Source organism: Heterodontus francisci, chromosome 5 (genome assembly GCF_036365525.1).
Source record: "Heterodontus francisci isolate sHetFra1 chromosome 5, sHetFra1.hap1, whole genome shotgun sequence".
NCBI lineage: Eukaryota > Metazoa > Chordata > Chondrichthyes > Heterodontiformes > Heterodontidae > Heterodontus > Heterodontus francisci.
Genome location: NC_090375.1, coordinates 152,384,431 through 152,399,866, shown reverse-complemented (window position 1 = coordinate 152,399,866; position 15,436 = coordinate 152,384,431). Strand labels below are relative to the sequence as shown.

The window sequence follows — 15,436 nt, the reverse complement described above, 5'->3', positions numbered from 1 at the left end:
CAGGGTGGTGGTGATAGGAGATTTTAATTTTCCCAACATTGACTGGGATTCACTTAGTGTTAGAGGTCTAGATGGAGCAGAATTTGTAAGGAGCATCCAGGAGGGTTTTCTAGAGCAGTATGTAAATAGTCCAACTCGGGAAGGGGCCATACTGGACCTGGTGTTGGGGAATGAGCCCGGCCAGCTGGTTGAAGTTTCAGTAGGGGACTACTTTGGGAATAGTGATCACAATTCCGTAAGTTTTAGAATACTCATGGACAAAGATGAGAGTGGTCTTAAAGGAAGAGTGCTAAATTGGGGGATGGCCAACTATACCAAAATTCGGCAGGAGCTGGGGAATGTAGATTGGGAGCAGCTGTTTGAAGGTAAATCCACATTTGATATGTGGGAGGCTTTTAAAGAGAGGTTGATTAGCGTGCAGGAGAGACATGTTCCTGTAAAAATGAAGGATAGAAATGGCAAGATTAGGGAACCATGGACGACAGGTGAAATTGTGAGACTAGCTAAGAGGAAACAGGAAGCATTCATAAGGTCCAGGAAGCTGACAAAGACGAAGCTTTGAAAGAATATCGGGATTGTAGGCGCAATCTGAAACGAGGAATTAAGAGGGCTAAAAGGGGTCATGAAATATCTTTAGCAAACAGGGTTAAGGAAAATCCCAAAGCCTTTTATTCATATATAAGGAGCAAGAGGGTAACTAGAGAAAGAATTGGCCCACTCAAGGAGGAAAGTTATGCGTGGAGTCAGAGAAAATGGGTGAGATTCTAAACGAGTACTTTGCATCGGTATTCACCGAGGAGAGGGACATGACGGATGTTGAGGTTAGGGACAGATGTTTGATTACTCTAGGTCAAGTCGGCATAAGGAGGGAGGAAGTGTTGGGTATTCTAAAAGGCATTAAGGTGGACAAGTCCCCAGGTCCGGATGGGATCTATCCCAGGTTACTGAGGGAAGCGAGAGAGGAAATAGCTGGGGCCTTAACAGATATCTTAGCAGCATCCTTAAACACGGGTGAGGTCCCGGAGGACTGGAGAATTGCTAATGTTGTCCCCTTGTTTAAGAAGGGTAGCAGGGATAATCCAGGTAATTATAGACCGGTGAGCCTGACGTCAGTGGTAGGGAAGATGCTGGAGAAGATACTGAGGGATAGGATCTATTCCCATTTGGAAGAAAATGGGCTTATCAGTGATAGGCAACATGGTTTTGTGCAGGGAAGGTCATGTCTTACCAACTTAATAGAATTCTTTGAGGAAGTGACAAAGTTGATTGATGAGGGAAGGGCTGTAGATGTCATATACATGGACTTCAGTAAGGCGTTTGATAAGGTTCCCCATGGTAGGCTGATGGAGAAAGTGAAGTCGCATGGGGTCCAAGGTGTAGTAGCTAGATGGATAAAGAACTGGCTGGGCAACAGGAGACAGAAAGTAGCAGTGGAAGGGAGTTTCTCAAAATGGAGATGTGTGACCAGTGGTGTTCCACGGGGATCCGTGCTGGGACCACTGTTTGTGATATACATAAATGATTTGGAGGAAAGTATAGGTGGTCTGATTAGCAAGTTTGCAGACGACACTAAGATTGGTGGAGTAGCAGATAGTGAAGGGGACTGTCAGAGAATACAGCAGAATATAGATAGATTGGAGAGTTGGGCAGAGAAATGGCAAATGCGAGGTGATGCATTTTGGAAGATCCAATTCAAGAGTGAACTATACAGTAAATGGAAAAGCCCTGGGGAAAATTGATGTACAGAGAGATTTGGGTGTTCAGGTCCATTGTTCCCTGAAGGTGGCAACGCAGGTCAATAGAGTGGTCAAGAAGGCATACGGCATGCTTTCCTTCATCGGACGGGGTATTGAGTACAAGAGTTGGCAGGTCATGTTACAGTTGTATAGGACTTTGGTTCGGCCACATTTGGAATACTGCGTGCAGTTCTGGTCGCCACATTACCAAAAGGATGTAGATGCTTTGGAGAGGGTGCAGAGGAGGTTCACCAGGATGTTGCCTGGTATGGAGGGCGCTAGCTATGAAGAGAGGTTGAGTAGATTAGGATTATTTTCATTAGAAAGACGGAGGTTGAGGGGGGACCTGATTGAGGTGTACAAAATCATGAGAGGGATAGACAGGGTGGATAGCAAGAAGCTTTTTCCCAGAGTGTGGTATTCAATTACTAGGGGTCACGAGTTCAAAGTGAGAGGGGAAACGTTTAGGGGGGATATGCGTGAAAAGTTCTTTACGCAGAGGGTGGTGGGTGCCTGGAATGCGTTGCCAGTGGAGGTGGTAGACGCGGGCACGATAGCGTCTTTTAAGATGTATCTAGACAGATACATGAATGGGCAGGAAGCAAAGAGATTCAGACCCTTAGAAAATAGGCGACATGTTTAGATAGAGGATCTGGATCGGCGCAGGCTTGGAGGGCCGAAGGGCCTGTTCCTGTGCTGTAATTTTCTTTGTTTTTGTTCAGGAGACCAGCATCTAGAAGCAGTTTGGGTGGAGATGAGCAATCATAAAGGCAAGAAGACACTGTGGGAGTGGTGTACAGGCTACCTAACATTAACCACATTGTAGGACAGGGTATAAAGGAATAAATAATGGCAGCTTCTCAAAGGTACATCGATAATTATGGGGGATTTTAACCTACTTATAGACTGGAACAATCAGATGGGCAGAGGTAGCCTAGATGAGGAGTACAAAGAATGTTATTGGGATAATTTCTTAGAACAGTACATTCTGGAGCCAACCAGAGAGCAGGCTGTGCAAGACCTGGTATTATGCAACGAGGTAGGATTAACTAATGGCCTCATAGATAAGGTGCCCCTAGGTAGTAACAGTCATAATGTGATTGAATTTTACTTTGAGTTTGAGGGAGAGAAGAGTGGGTCCAAGACTAGTATTTTAAACTTAAATAATGGCAATTATGAGGGCATGAAAGCGAGCTAGCTAAAGTGAACTGGAAAATCAGGTTAAGGGATATGAGATGCAATGGCAGACATTTAAGGGGATATTTCAGAATACACAGAATAGATACATTTCAATGAGAAAGAAAAATTCCAAAGGCGGGACCTGCCATCCTTGGTTAACTAAAACAGTTAAAGATAGTATCAAACTTAAAGAAAAAGCCTATGATTGCGCAAAGATGGGAAGCAGGTCAGAAGATTGGACAGAATATAAAAAAACAACCAAGAATGACTAAAAGATTGATAAGGAAGGTAAAGTTAGAGTATGAGAGAAAGCTGGTTAGAAATATAACGACAGATGGTAAGAGTTTCTATAGATATTTTAAAAAGAAAAGAGTTGAAGTGAGCGTTGGTCCTATAAAAAGTGAGTCTGAGGAATTAATAATGGATAATGAGATGGCTGATGAATTGAACAGATATTTTGCATCAGTCTTCACTATTGAGGATACAAGTAACATCCCAGTATTAGCTGTAAGTCAGGAAATGGAAGGGAGGGAGGAACTCAAGAAAATTACAATTACCAGGGCAGTGGTACTGAACAAATTGTTGGAGCTATGGGCTGATAAGTCCCCAGGTCCTGATGGACTTCATCCTCAGGCGATAAAAGAATTGGCTAGTGAAATAGTTGAGGCGTTGGTTTTAATTTTCAAAAATTGCCTAGATATGGGGAAGGTTCCGTTAGATTGGAAAATAATGAACGTAACTCCTTTATTCAGAAAGGAAGGGAAACAGAAAGCAGGAAACTACAGGCCAGTTAGCTTAACATCTGTCTCAGAGAACATATTCAGAGCTATTATTAAAGATGTTATAGCAGGGCATTTAGAAAAATTCGAGGTAATCAAGTAGAGTCAGCATGATTTTGTGAAAGGGAAGTTATGTTTAACCAATTTATTGGAGTTCTTTGAGGGAATTACATGTGCTGTGGATAAAGGGGAACCGATGGATGCATTGGGGTTAGATTTCCAGAAGGCATTTGATAAGGTGCCTCATCAAAGGTTATTGCAGAAAATAAAAGCTCATGGTGTAGGAGGTAACATATGAAGATTGTTCAGCTGACAGGAAACAGAGAGTAGGCATAATTGGGTCATTTTCTGGTTGGCAAGATGTAATGAGTGGTGTGCCACAGGAATCAGTGCTGGGGCCTCAACTTTTAACAATTCATATAAATGGCTTAGATGAAGGGACCAAAGGTCTGGTTGCTAAATTTGCTGATGAGACAAAGATCGGTAGGAAAGTAACTTGTCAAGAGGACATAAGAAGGCTACAGAGGGATATAGATAGGTTAAGTGAGTGGGCAAAGACCTGGCAAATGGAGTATAATGTGGGAAAGTGGGAAATTGTCTACTTTGGCAGGAAGATTAAAATAAAGCATATTATCTAAATGGTAAGAAATTGCAGAGCTCTGAGATGCAGAGAGATCTGGGTGTCCTAGTGCATGAATTGCAAAAGGATGGTATGCAGGTACAGCACGTAATTAGGAAAGCTAATAGAATATTATTGTTTATTGCGAGGGGAATTGAATACAAAAGTAGGGAGGTTATACTTCAGCTATACAGGGCATTGCTGAGACCATATCTGGGATACTGTGTACAGTACTGGTCTCCTTATTTAAGGAAGGATGTAAATGCATTGGAGGCAGTACAGAGAAGGTTTACTAGACTAATACCTGGAATGCGCGGACTGTCTTATGAGGACCGCTTGGACAGACTAGGCTTGTATCTGCTGGAATTTGGAAGAGTAAGAGGTGACTTGATTGAAACATATAAGATCCTGAGGGGTCTTGACAGGGTGGATGTGGAAAGGATGTTTCCTCTTATGGGAGAATCTAGAACTAGGAGTCACTATTTAAAAATAAGGGGTTGCCCATTTAAGACAGAGATGAGGAGAAAGTTTTTCTCCCAGAGGGTCGTGAGTCTTTGGAATTCTCTTCCTCAAAAGGTGGTGGAAGCAGAGCCTTTGAATATTTTTAAGGCAGAGGTAGATAGATTCTTGATAAGCAAGGGGGTGGAAGATTATTGGGGATAGGTGGAAATGTGGAGTAATCAATTCAGTCATGAACCTATTGAATGGTGGAGCAGGCTCCACGGGCCGAGTGGCCTACTCCTCCTCCTAATTCGTATGTTCGTAAGTTGGCTAGGGGCGCGGCAAGTTCAGGAGCAAAGGTCTTCAGTGCTATAGCCGGAATGTTGTCAGGGCCCATCGCCTTTGCAGTATCCAGTAGCTTCAGTCATTTCTTGATATCACGTGGAGTGAATCGAATTGACTGAAGACTGGCATCTCTGATTCTGGGGACATCAGGAGGAGGCCGAGATGGATCGTCCACTCGGCACTTATGGCTGAAGATTGTTGCATGTGCTTCAGCCTCATCATTTGCACTGATGTGATGGGCTCCTCCATCATTGAGGATCAGGATATTTGTGGAGCCACCTTCTCCCAGTTAGTTATAAAAACAAGAAATGCTGGAATCACTCAGCAGGTCTGGCAGCATCTGTGGAAAGAGAAGCAGAGTTAACGTTTCGGGTCAGTGACCCTTCATCTCCAGTTAGTTGTTTTATTGTCCACCACCATTCACGGCTGGATGTGACAGGACTGCAGAGTTTAGATTGGATCCGTTGGTTGTGGAATCGCTTAGCTCTATCGCATGCTTATGCTGTTTGGCATGCAAGTAGTCCTGTGTTGTGGTGTCACCAGGTTGACCCCTCATTTTGAGGTATGACTGGTGCTGCTCCTGCCATGCCCTCCTGCGCTCTTGATTGAACCGGGGTTAGTGTCCCAGTTTGATGGTAGTGGTAGAGTGCGCAGTTGAGCTCAAGCAAGAGGTGGTATACTGTTTTGTTTTGTTTGTTTGTTTATTTAAATCCTTGTTCAAGATATGTTGTAGGACCCTGATTTGCAAAATTGGGTCTAGCTTCTCTAAGTCCATATCAATAACGTCCATAGACACTCCCCTATTCACTATAGTTCCATCCATTTTTACTGGATCTTAAGTAGGCTTACCAGTAGTCCTAAAGGGTTGAAAAACAGTCCTAGAATAGTTTGGTCTTTTTGGGTGCAGTTGGAAAGAGCAGAATTGCTTGTCCTGGCTCCTCAAAAGAACTGCAGGCCATGATTTGTACCCCTCGACATTGCCTTGCACTGCCACACGCACACGCGCACACACCCGCTCTCTCACTCACACACACACACACACACACACACACACACACACACACACACACACACACCCCTGCTCACACACGCATACACAAATGACTTACATGAAGGAATCTCGAAATAACTGTCGGCCTTTGAAGCCCTCCAGCCTGTTATAATATTCAAACAGATCATGCCTGTTCCTTAATTCCATTTGTCTGCCTTTATTCCATATCCCTCGATACCCTTGTCTAGCAAATTGATTGAGCTCAGTCTTGGAAAATTTCAGTTGACCCACAATTCAGAGACTTTTGGGGGGAGTTTTAAAGATTTAAATTGCCCTTTGTGTGGAAAAAGTGTTTCTTAGTTTCTCTGCTGAAAGGCCTAGCTCTAATTTTAAGATTTGCCCCCCTGTTATGGATTCCTTCACTGGATGAAATAGTTTTTCTGTGGCTACCTTATTGAACCACCATCACTTTAAGCACCTTGATTATTTCAATCTTCCAAAAATCAAACAAATACAATCTGCCCTCATAATTTAACCCTGTAAGGCCCAATGTAGACCTGCTGAATCGGTGCAGTACCCCTTCAAAGGCAAATTTATCTATCATGAGGAGTGGTGCGCAAAACTGAACAGAGTATTCTAGATAGATTCTGACCAAGATTGTACACAACTGAGGTACCATTTCCTCACTGATTACTAACAGCACTGATTAGGGAAGTAATTGCAGTGATGGAAAGAGAGGATGTCCTTGAGGGGGCAAGAACATAATCCATTCAGTTAGAGTTGTGAAGCAGCGAGGGTATAATCACACTACTAGGGGTATTCTATAGCCTTCCAAATAGTGAGAGAGAGGTAGAGGAGCAAATCTGCAGGGAAATCACAGTTGTACAAGAGCTATAGAGTGGTGATATTTAGGAATTTTAATTCCCCAAATGTCAATTGGGGTAAAGCCAGAGTAAAGGGTAAGGAGGAGGAGGCATTTCTGAAATGTGTTCAGGAGAACTTCCTTGTCCAGTATGTTCATGGTCCAGCTAGAAAGAAGGCATTTCTGGATCTGGTGCTGGGAATGAGTTGGCCAAGTGTTTGTGGGGGAACACTTGGGTAAGAGTGATCATCATAACATTAAGTTTAGATTAGTAATGGAGAAGTGAAAGGAACAAACTAAAATAGAACCCAAGAGGAGAAACTTCAGTTGGATGAGCAGGGAACTAGCCAGGGTAAAATGGAACCAAAGACTGATGGGACAAACTGTAATGGGTGATCTTTGAGGAGATGCTTCAGGTACAGGCTAGGTACATTCCAAGAAGAGGGAAGGCAAGGGAACCAAAGGCAGGGCTCCATAGATGACGAAGCAGATTGAGAATATGATGAAACAAAAAGAGAGGGTGTATGATGTATGTCAGGTGAATTCTTCAAGCGAGAACCAGGTCAAATGCGCTAAGTTCAAAGAAGAGGAAAGTAAAACTGGCAAAAAGAGAATATGGGAATAGAATCGCAGTAAACATAAAAGGCATCCCAAAAATCTTCTATCGGCATGTAAGTAGTAAGCATGTGTCAACAGGCGAAGTGGGTCCTGTTGCGGACAAAAAGGGTGATATATGTTTAGAGGTGCAGGGCAAGGCTAGAATACTTAATGGGTACTTTGTATCGGTGCTTACTAAGGAAGAGGATGCTGACAAAATATTGATAGAGTTAATGGATTGGGTGAAAATGGAGAGACAGGAGGTACTGGAAAAGATGGCTATGTTTAGAGTGGATAAACCGCCTGGTCCAGATGGCTTGCATCCCAGGTTGCTAAAGGAAGTGGGGGTGGAGATGGTGGAAGGACTTGCCATAACCTTCCAATCTTCGCTGGATATGGGAGAGGTGCCAGAGGATTGGAGAGTGGCAAAGGTGACAGACACCCTTATTCAATAAAGTGTGTAAGGATGGACAAATCACTATAGGGTGGTTAGTTTGTCAGTGGTGGGTAAGGTTTTAAGAAGCAATAATCAGGGAAAAAGTTAAGTTGTTGGAGAGGTTTGAGAGAATTCAAGATAGTGCAGATTTATAAAAGGCAGATTTTTTTGTGCTTTAAATCTAATAATTTTTTGATGAAGTAACAATGTTGATGGGAATGTGTTGGTTGTTGTCTATATTTATTTTAAGTAAACGTTTGATAAAGTACCACATAAAAGGTTAACAATGGGTAGTTGATGGTCGGCACAGACTCGGTGGGCCGAAGGGCCTGTTTCAGTGCTGTATCTCTAAATAAAATAAAATTGAGGCACATGGACTAAAAGGGTCATTGTCAGCTTGTATAAAAAAAATTGGTTGAAGTACAGAAAACAGTGAGTTGTGGCAAATGGTTATTTTTCAGACTGAAGGATGGTAGACAGTGGTGTTCCCCAAGGGTCAGTGCTGGGACAACTGCTTTTTTTGCTATATATCAATGACTTGGATATTGGAATAGAGAGTAAAATTTTAAAAATTGCATTTGATAATCTGGAGGAGTGGCAAACAGTGACTATGATACCAATTGATTGCAACAGGACATAGGCTAGCAGAATGGGCAGACAAATGGCAGATGAAATTTAATACAGACAAGTGTGATGTGAACATTTTGGCTGAAGGGATAAGGAGAGCTAATCTAGACTTAATGGGACATTTCTAAAGCGTGTGCAGGGACAGAAGGTTCTTGGTGTGCATGTCCATAGATCTTTGAAGGTGACAGGAGATACTGAGAGATTAGTTAGCAAAGCATGTGAGATATTGGGCTCCATAAACAGAGGTAATGAGCACAAAAGCAGTGAAGTTAGAGTATTGCATCCAGTTCTGGTCACCACACTGTAGGAACAAGGTGAGGGTGCTTGCGAGGGTATAGAAGAGATTTATCAGAATAGTTCCAGGGATATGAGAATTTAGCTACAAGGTGAGATTGAAGAAACTGGGGTGGTTGTCCTTGGAGCCATGGTGATTGACGGGAGATTTGATAAGAAGTATACAATATTTTGACATGTTTACATAACGTAAACAAATCAAAACTGTTCCCATTAGCTGATGGTCCAAGGACTAGGATACACAGATTTAAAGTTTTGGGTAAAGATGCAGAGGGAATATGAGGAAGCACCTTTTAACGCAACAAGTGGTAATGACCTGGAAGTCATTGCCTGTGAGGGTGGTAGAAACGGAGATGATGAATGATTTCAAAAGGAAATTGGATGGGCATTTCAGGGAAATAAACTTGCAGGGCTGCGGGGATACAGCGGGGTAATGGGACTGACTAAAGAGCCAGCATTGACCCAATGGGCCAAATGGCCTTCCTCTGTGCTGTATGATTTTTGTATTCCAGCTGCCTTGAGATAAAGGCCAATATTCTATCAGTCATTTCGTTTACTTTTTGTACCTGTTTCAGTTACCTTTTGTACCTGTGCCCAGCTTTTAGTGATTCATCTACCAGGACACCCAAATCTTTGTTCCTCCACAGTTCTGAGAATCTTGTCATTTAGAAAATATTCTGTTTTATCATTTTTGGATCTAAAGTGGATGACTTCTCACTTGCCCACTTTGAACTCCATCTGCCACAAATTTGGCCACTCGATCTGTTTGTCACTTCCTGCATTGATGTATGCAATTTACTGAACCTCCTAACTTGCTGTCATCTGAAAATTTGAATTTATATCTCTCTCTTCTTCCACCCAAGTCATTGACAATATGGTGAAAAGCTGAGGCCTAGTGTACGTTCCTGTGGGACAGCGATTGTCATATCTGCCCATCAGAGTGCATTCCCTTTCTTCCTACTCTCTGCTTCCCAACCAGTTGCCAATCCATGTCACAAGGTCACTTCCAATTCCTTACATTTTTATTTTTGCTAATAATCTCTTGTGTGGCATCTTCTCGTGACTTCTGGAAGTCCTTATGGACAATGTTCTGGGATGCTCCCCAGTCCACCGCCTCAGTGATGACCTCAAAAAATGTAACTAGTCGGACATGACCTTCTCTTCACAAGTCCATGCTGATTAGCTTATATTTATCCAAGTGCTCAGCCACTGTACCTGATAGATTCGAGACATCATATTGTATATGGGCTTCTTGTCCGTATGGACTGGTACATGGAGTCAGCACTCAACCAACTTGCTACTCATTTTGGGCACGTCCAGTTATTCCAGTTATGGTGCTCAATCAGCTAATGTTACACACAAGCTGGAGCTGAAATATGTGACCTTTCTAGTTTGCTTGCTCTGTAAACACACCAATGAGATGTTCACAAAACTATTTGTTTTGAAATATTAAGTAAAGATAACTTGCTGGTAATCTTTCTCTCAATAACTTGTGGGAGGAACACTTAAGTGGGTTTTTGTTGAATGTTAGCAAATGTAATTTTACTGAGTCGCTAATTACAAAATGGTCTTGTGGGTTTATTTGGGGGAAAAGCTGAGCAAATTTTATCAATTGTGAAGAATTTCAGTTCAATTGATTAGGTGTACTTGTGTTCCTTTAGCACTTAGTGATCTTTAATAATGAGATCATTGTTGGTTTTATGTATGACTAGGAGTCTCTGCTTCTGATGTTTTGCTAATCAGAATACTAAACAGTTAATTATTTTCTTATACTTTGTTTTTACTGTTCTTTTTGCCCTGCAGCAATGAAATTAGAAAGCTAAAGGTGGAGTATTGATAGTAAGGACGGTTACAAAGAAATATGTTCATCCTTTTGTTCATCCTCTTGTCAACCGTAAATTAGATTTGTTGGTGACATCATTGGGGAGACTTACAAGCTTTAAGATGAGTCATCATCAACTGTATATTTGTCTCCCCCTCATCTCTGCAACCAATCCAAGGCAGAATCCGCAGTGCTGTCATTAACTCTTACTCTTAAAATGCAGGATTTCATAAATTTTCTGAAATGGATGCGAGTAGGAAGGAATATTGATAATTATAATTGTTTGCAATTCAGTGGCCTTTTTCAAAAAAAACAATCCTGATGGTAAGACTCCTATTAAGCTGGATTATTATTCCTATTTTGAAGGTTAAGCAAACTCTTGCTTCAAAGTTTAGGGCATTCAGTTCCTGGTTGACTGTGTTAATTGACTGTTGTAAAAAGTTAGGTCAACATTTCTTAGGTTGTATGATCTGTAACGTTTGATGTGATGTATTCAATGACAACTACAAATATTAGCCAGTGAGAACTGAAAACAAATCTGCTTTATAATCACAGTGGAAATATGCAGTGATGTTAGATATTTTTTCCAGTTCACTAATATTTAGCATGATCTTGATTTTTTTTTTCCGTATAGTTCCAGTACAGCTACATCACTGGGATCTAACCGACTATGTGGAAAATTGCCCAGCTATATCCTGTCCACAAAAAGCAGGACAAATCCAATCAGGCCAGTTACCACCCCATCAGTCTACTCCGAATCATTAGCAAAGTGATGGAAGGTGTCATATGCAGTGTTGTCAAGTGGCACTTACTCAGCCAGAACCTGCTCACCACTGCTCAGTTTGGGTTCCACCAGGGCCACTTGGCTCCAGACCTCATTACAGGCTTGGTCCAAACATGGATGTCGGAACTGAATTCCAGAGACGGGATGGGAGTGACTGCTCTTGACATCAAGGCAGCATTTGACAGAGTGTGGCATCAGGTAGCAGCAGCAAAATTGAAGTTAATAGGAATTGTTGAGGGTGGGGGGAGGATTTCTCCATTTTTTGGAATCATGCCTAGCACAAAGGATGTTGGTTATGGTTGTTGGAGGCCAACCATTTCAGCTGTAGGAGCTGTTCATCATTGTGTCCTAGGCCCAGACATCCTTGGATGCTTCATCAATGACCTTCCCGTCCACATGAAGTCAGAAGTGGCAATGTTCGCTGATGATTACACAGTGTTCAGTATCATTTGCAACTCTTAAGATACTGAAGAACTTTGTGGCCACATGCAGCAAGATATGAACAACATTCAGGCTTGGGCTGATAAGTGGCAAGTAGCATTCATGCCACACATGCCAGGCAATAACCATCTCCAACAAGAGAGAATCCAACCAACTCCCATGGACGTTCAACAGCATTACCATCGCTGAATCCCCCACCATCAACATCCTGGGGGTTACCATTCACCAGAAATTTAACTGGACCAGCCATATAAATACAATGGCTACAAGAGGAGGTAGTGGGCTGGGAATTCTTTGGTGAGCAACTCGCCTCCTGACTCCCCGAAGCCTATTCACCATCAACAAGGCACAAGTCAGGAGTGTGATGGAATACTCTCCACTTGCTTGAATGAGTGCAGCTGCAACAACACTCAAGAAGCTTGATACCATCCCGGGCAAAGTAGCCCACTTGATTGGCATACAGTCCACCACCTTAAACATTCACTCCCTCCATCACCGTACACAGTGGCAGCAATGTGTACCATCTACAAGATGCACTACAGCGCTTCACCAAGGCTCCTTCAACAGCACCTTCCAAACCCATGACCTCTATCACCTAGAAGAACATGGGCAGCAGATGCATGGGAACACCACCACCTGCAAGTTCCCTCCAAGCCACACACCACCCTGACTTGGAACTATATCGCCGTGTCTTCATTGTCACTTGGTCAAAATCCTGGAATTCCATGCCGAACAGCACTGTGGGTGTAGCTACACTGCAAGGACTGCAGCGGTTGAAGGTGGTGCATTACCAACTTTGCTAGGGGAATTAGGGATCAGCGATGCTCACACCCCATGCACGAAAAAAAAATCATCTTGATGGCAGTTAAATAGGTTTGGTGTTAAGTTAGGAAGTACACTTGAATATAATACATTTTTTGCTTAACTCTTAATCTCTAGTGGAATTTTTTTTCAACATCTGTACTTGTTTGGTCTGAAAACTTTACTATTCTCCATTTATTTTCACGAGAAATTAAACTTTAATAATCATTTTTAATTCTGTTGCCATAGCACTTGCAAGATCTAGTAGTAATTCTTTTTCATGACGTTTTTGTTATTAATGGAAATACCTTGTGAGTTGCTTATGTGCTGTCTGGAAATAAGAGCCATAGAACTTCAAACTGACTCTTGGGAAACAAATAGAATATTTTTGGTTACGTGAGCAGGAGCAACCAGCTGCTGAGCTGGCAGTCCAATGAGCATTAAGATTGCGTATGTGCAGAAACCTGAAGGTTGCACATATGACCCAGGAGGAGAAAGATCTAACGTTTTCCTAAAATGAAACTAGTGCTTGCCTTCCACTTTGATATTCTGTATTTGGCGGAAATGTTATGCTTAAATGCCTTAAGCCAGGGCCATAAAGATTGGAGCCAGCTAATGAAGGAGAAAGTTATGGGTGGTTGGGGTGGGTACCCGAGAGCCTGAAAGTTTGTAAAGACAGGGAAAGGAGGCTGACTGCTGGGCGCACAGTGTAGCGGTTAGGGGTTGATCATCTGAAAGGGGCCAATATCTGTTTGGTTGCCATTCTGCTAGGCCCCATATCCCAAAAGGCAGACTCCAATACTGTGCGACTTTGCCTCTCCCTTTGTGCCAGAATCCTTTCTCTTTGTTCCAAAACCCTTTCTCTGTCCTGCTGCAGTCCAGGATCCACGCTTTCCCAAATTCCCAGACTTTGAGATCTCCCCTGAGACCCCGCTTCCAATGTTACTTGATCTCAGAACTGCCGCAATGTTTCTGAAAACTACGACTGATTCCATTATCCAGGACCTGTCTCTTCACTGTCTTTGCCATTATCCGAAATACTGCTAGACTGCAGGCCTCTGTCTCCATGCGTTCGGGTCCCAGAGCTGCTCCTGATTACGGCAGCTCACTATTTACATTTTCAGACCAACAGCCTAACCCATCTGCTCAGGGTCAGAGCTTTTCACAGCTTGGATCACAAGGTATAAAAACTTGAGATTGAATTCATTTGTATCTTTGGTTTTCTGAATATTTTTGCAAGAAATTAATGTAACTGAAGATTCTACAACAACTTTTATTTATATAGCACCTTAAATATAATAAAGTATCCCAAGGTGCTATACAGGAGCATTCTAAAGGAAAATTTGACATTAAGTCACATAAGGAGATATTAGAGCATCTTATTAAAAGCTTGGTCAAAGAGTTAGAGTTTGGCTTTAAGGACTGTCTTAAAGGAGGAAAGAGAGGTAGGGAGGTGTAGGGATGGAAATCTGGATTTTTGGGCCTTGACAGCTGAAGGCAGTAATTAAAATTGAAGATTCTCGAGAGGAAAAAATTAGAGGAGATTGCAGAGTTAGGGAAGGGTGAGGCCATGGAGGGAGGAGAATTTTAAAATTGAGTTGCTGAACAGGGAACTAATGTAAGTCATTGAGCACAGCGATGATGGGTGAATGGGGACTTGTTGGGAGATAGTACTCACGGAGCAGAGTTTTGGATAAACTCAAGTTTATGGATGGTAGAATATGGGAGGATGGCCAGGAGTGTGTTGGAATGTAGTGGTAACAAAGGCATGGTTGAGGGTTTCACTAGTAGATGAGCTGAGATAGAGTGGACTGATGTTACGGAGGTGGAAATAGGTCATCTTTGGGGTGTGAACATGTCGTCAGAAGCTCATCTTGGGGTTGAGTATGACTCCAATATTCTGAATAGTCTGGTTTCGCCTCAGATCATGGCTATGGAGAGGGATTGAGTTGGAACGGAGTGGAGACCGAACACTGGCTTCAGTTTTCCCAATATTTAATTAGAGGAAATTTCTGTTCAGCTGTTACTGGATATTGGACGGCTGTGTGATAATTTCGAGGCAGTGGAGGATTCGAGAGAGGTGGTGGTGCTACAGAGTTGAGTATCCTCAGTGTTCATGTGAAAACTGACTATGATTTCAGGTGATGTTGCTGAGGGGCAGCATGTACATGAGAAATGGGAGAAGGCCAAGTACAGCAGAGGTAATGGTGCATGAATAGGAATGGAAGCCATTGCAGGTTATTTTCTGGCTATAATTCGATGAGTGAAACCAGGCAATCCCATGGAGGTGGAGAGGTGTTGGTGGAGGATGGTGTGCTCAGTGGTGTCAAAAGCTGCAAGCAGGTCTCGAAGGATGAAGAGGGATAGTTGACCTTTGTCACAGTCACATAGAATGCCATTTGTGACTTTGGCAAGAGCCATTTTGGTACTGTGGCGGGATGGAAAACTGATTGGAGGGAATCAAGCATGGAGTTCTAGGAAAGATGGGCACTGATTTGGGAGGTGACAACATGTTAAAGGACTTCGGAGATGGGCAGTAGTTTGGAAGGACGATGGGGTCTTAAATATAGGATTTTTATTCTGTATCTTCAAAGTATGATGTAGTCCTCAAATTTTCACCACTTTTCCTGCTGATGCTCTTCGAGCTATCTTTCAGAAATGTATGCATATGAGATGTAGCTG

At 42.6% G+C, this 15,436-nt stretch overlaps 1 protein-coding gene across 10 annotated transcripts in view; it reads left to right on the top strand.

Moving 5' to 3' along the window:
• clasp2 (cytoplasmic linker associated protein 2) overlaps positions 1 to 15,436 on the top strand; it is a 673,953-nt gene that overhangs the window by 199,112 nt on the left and 459,405 nt on the right. The gene's annotated exons all lie outside the window — the stretch shown is intronic.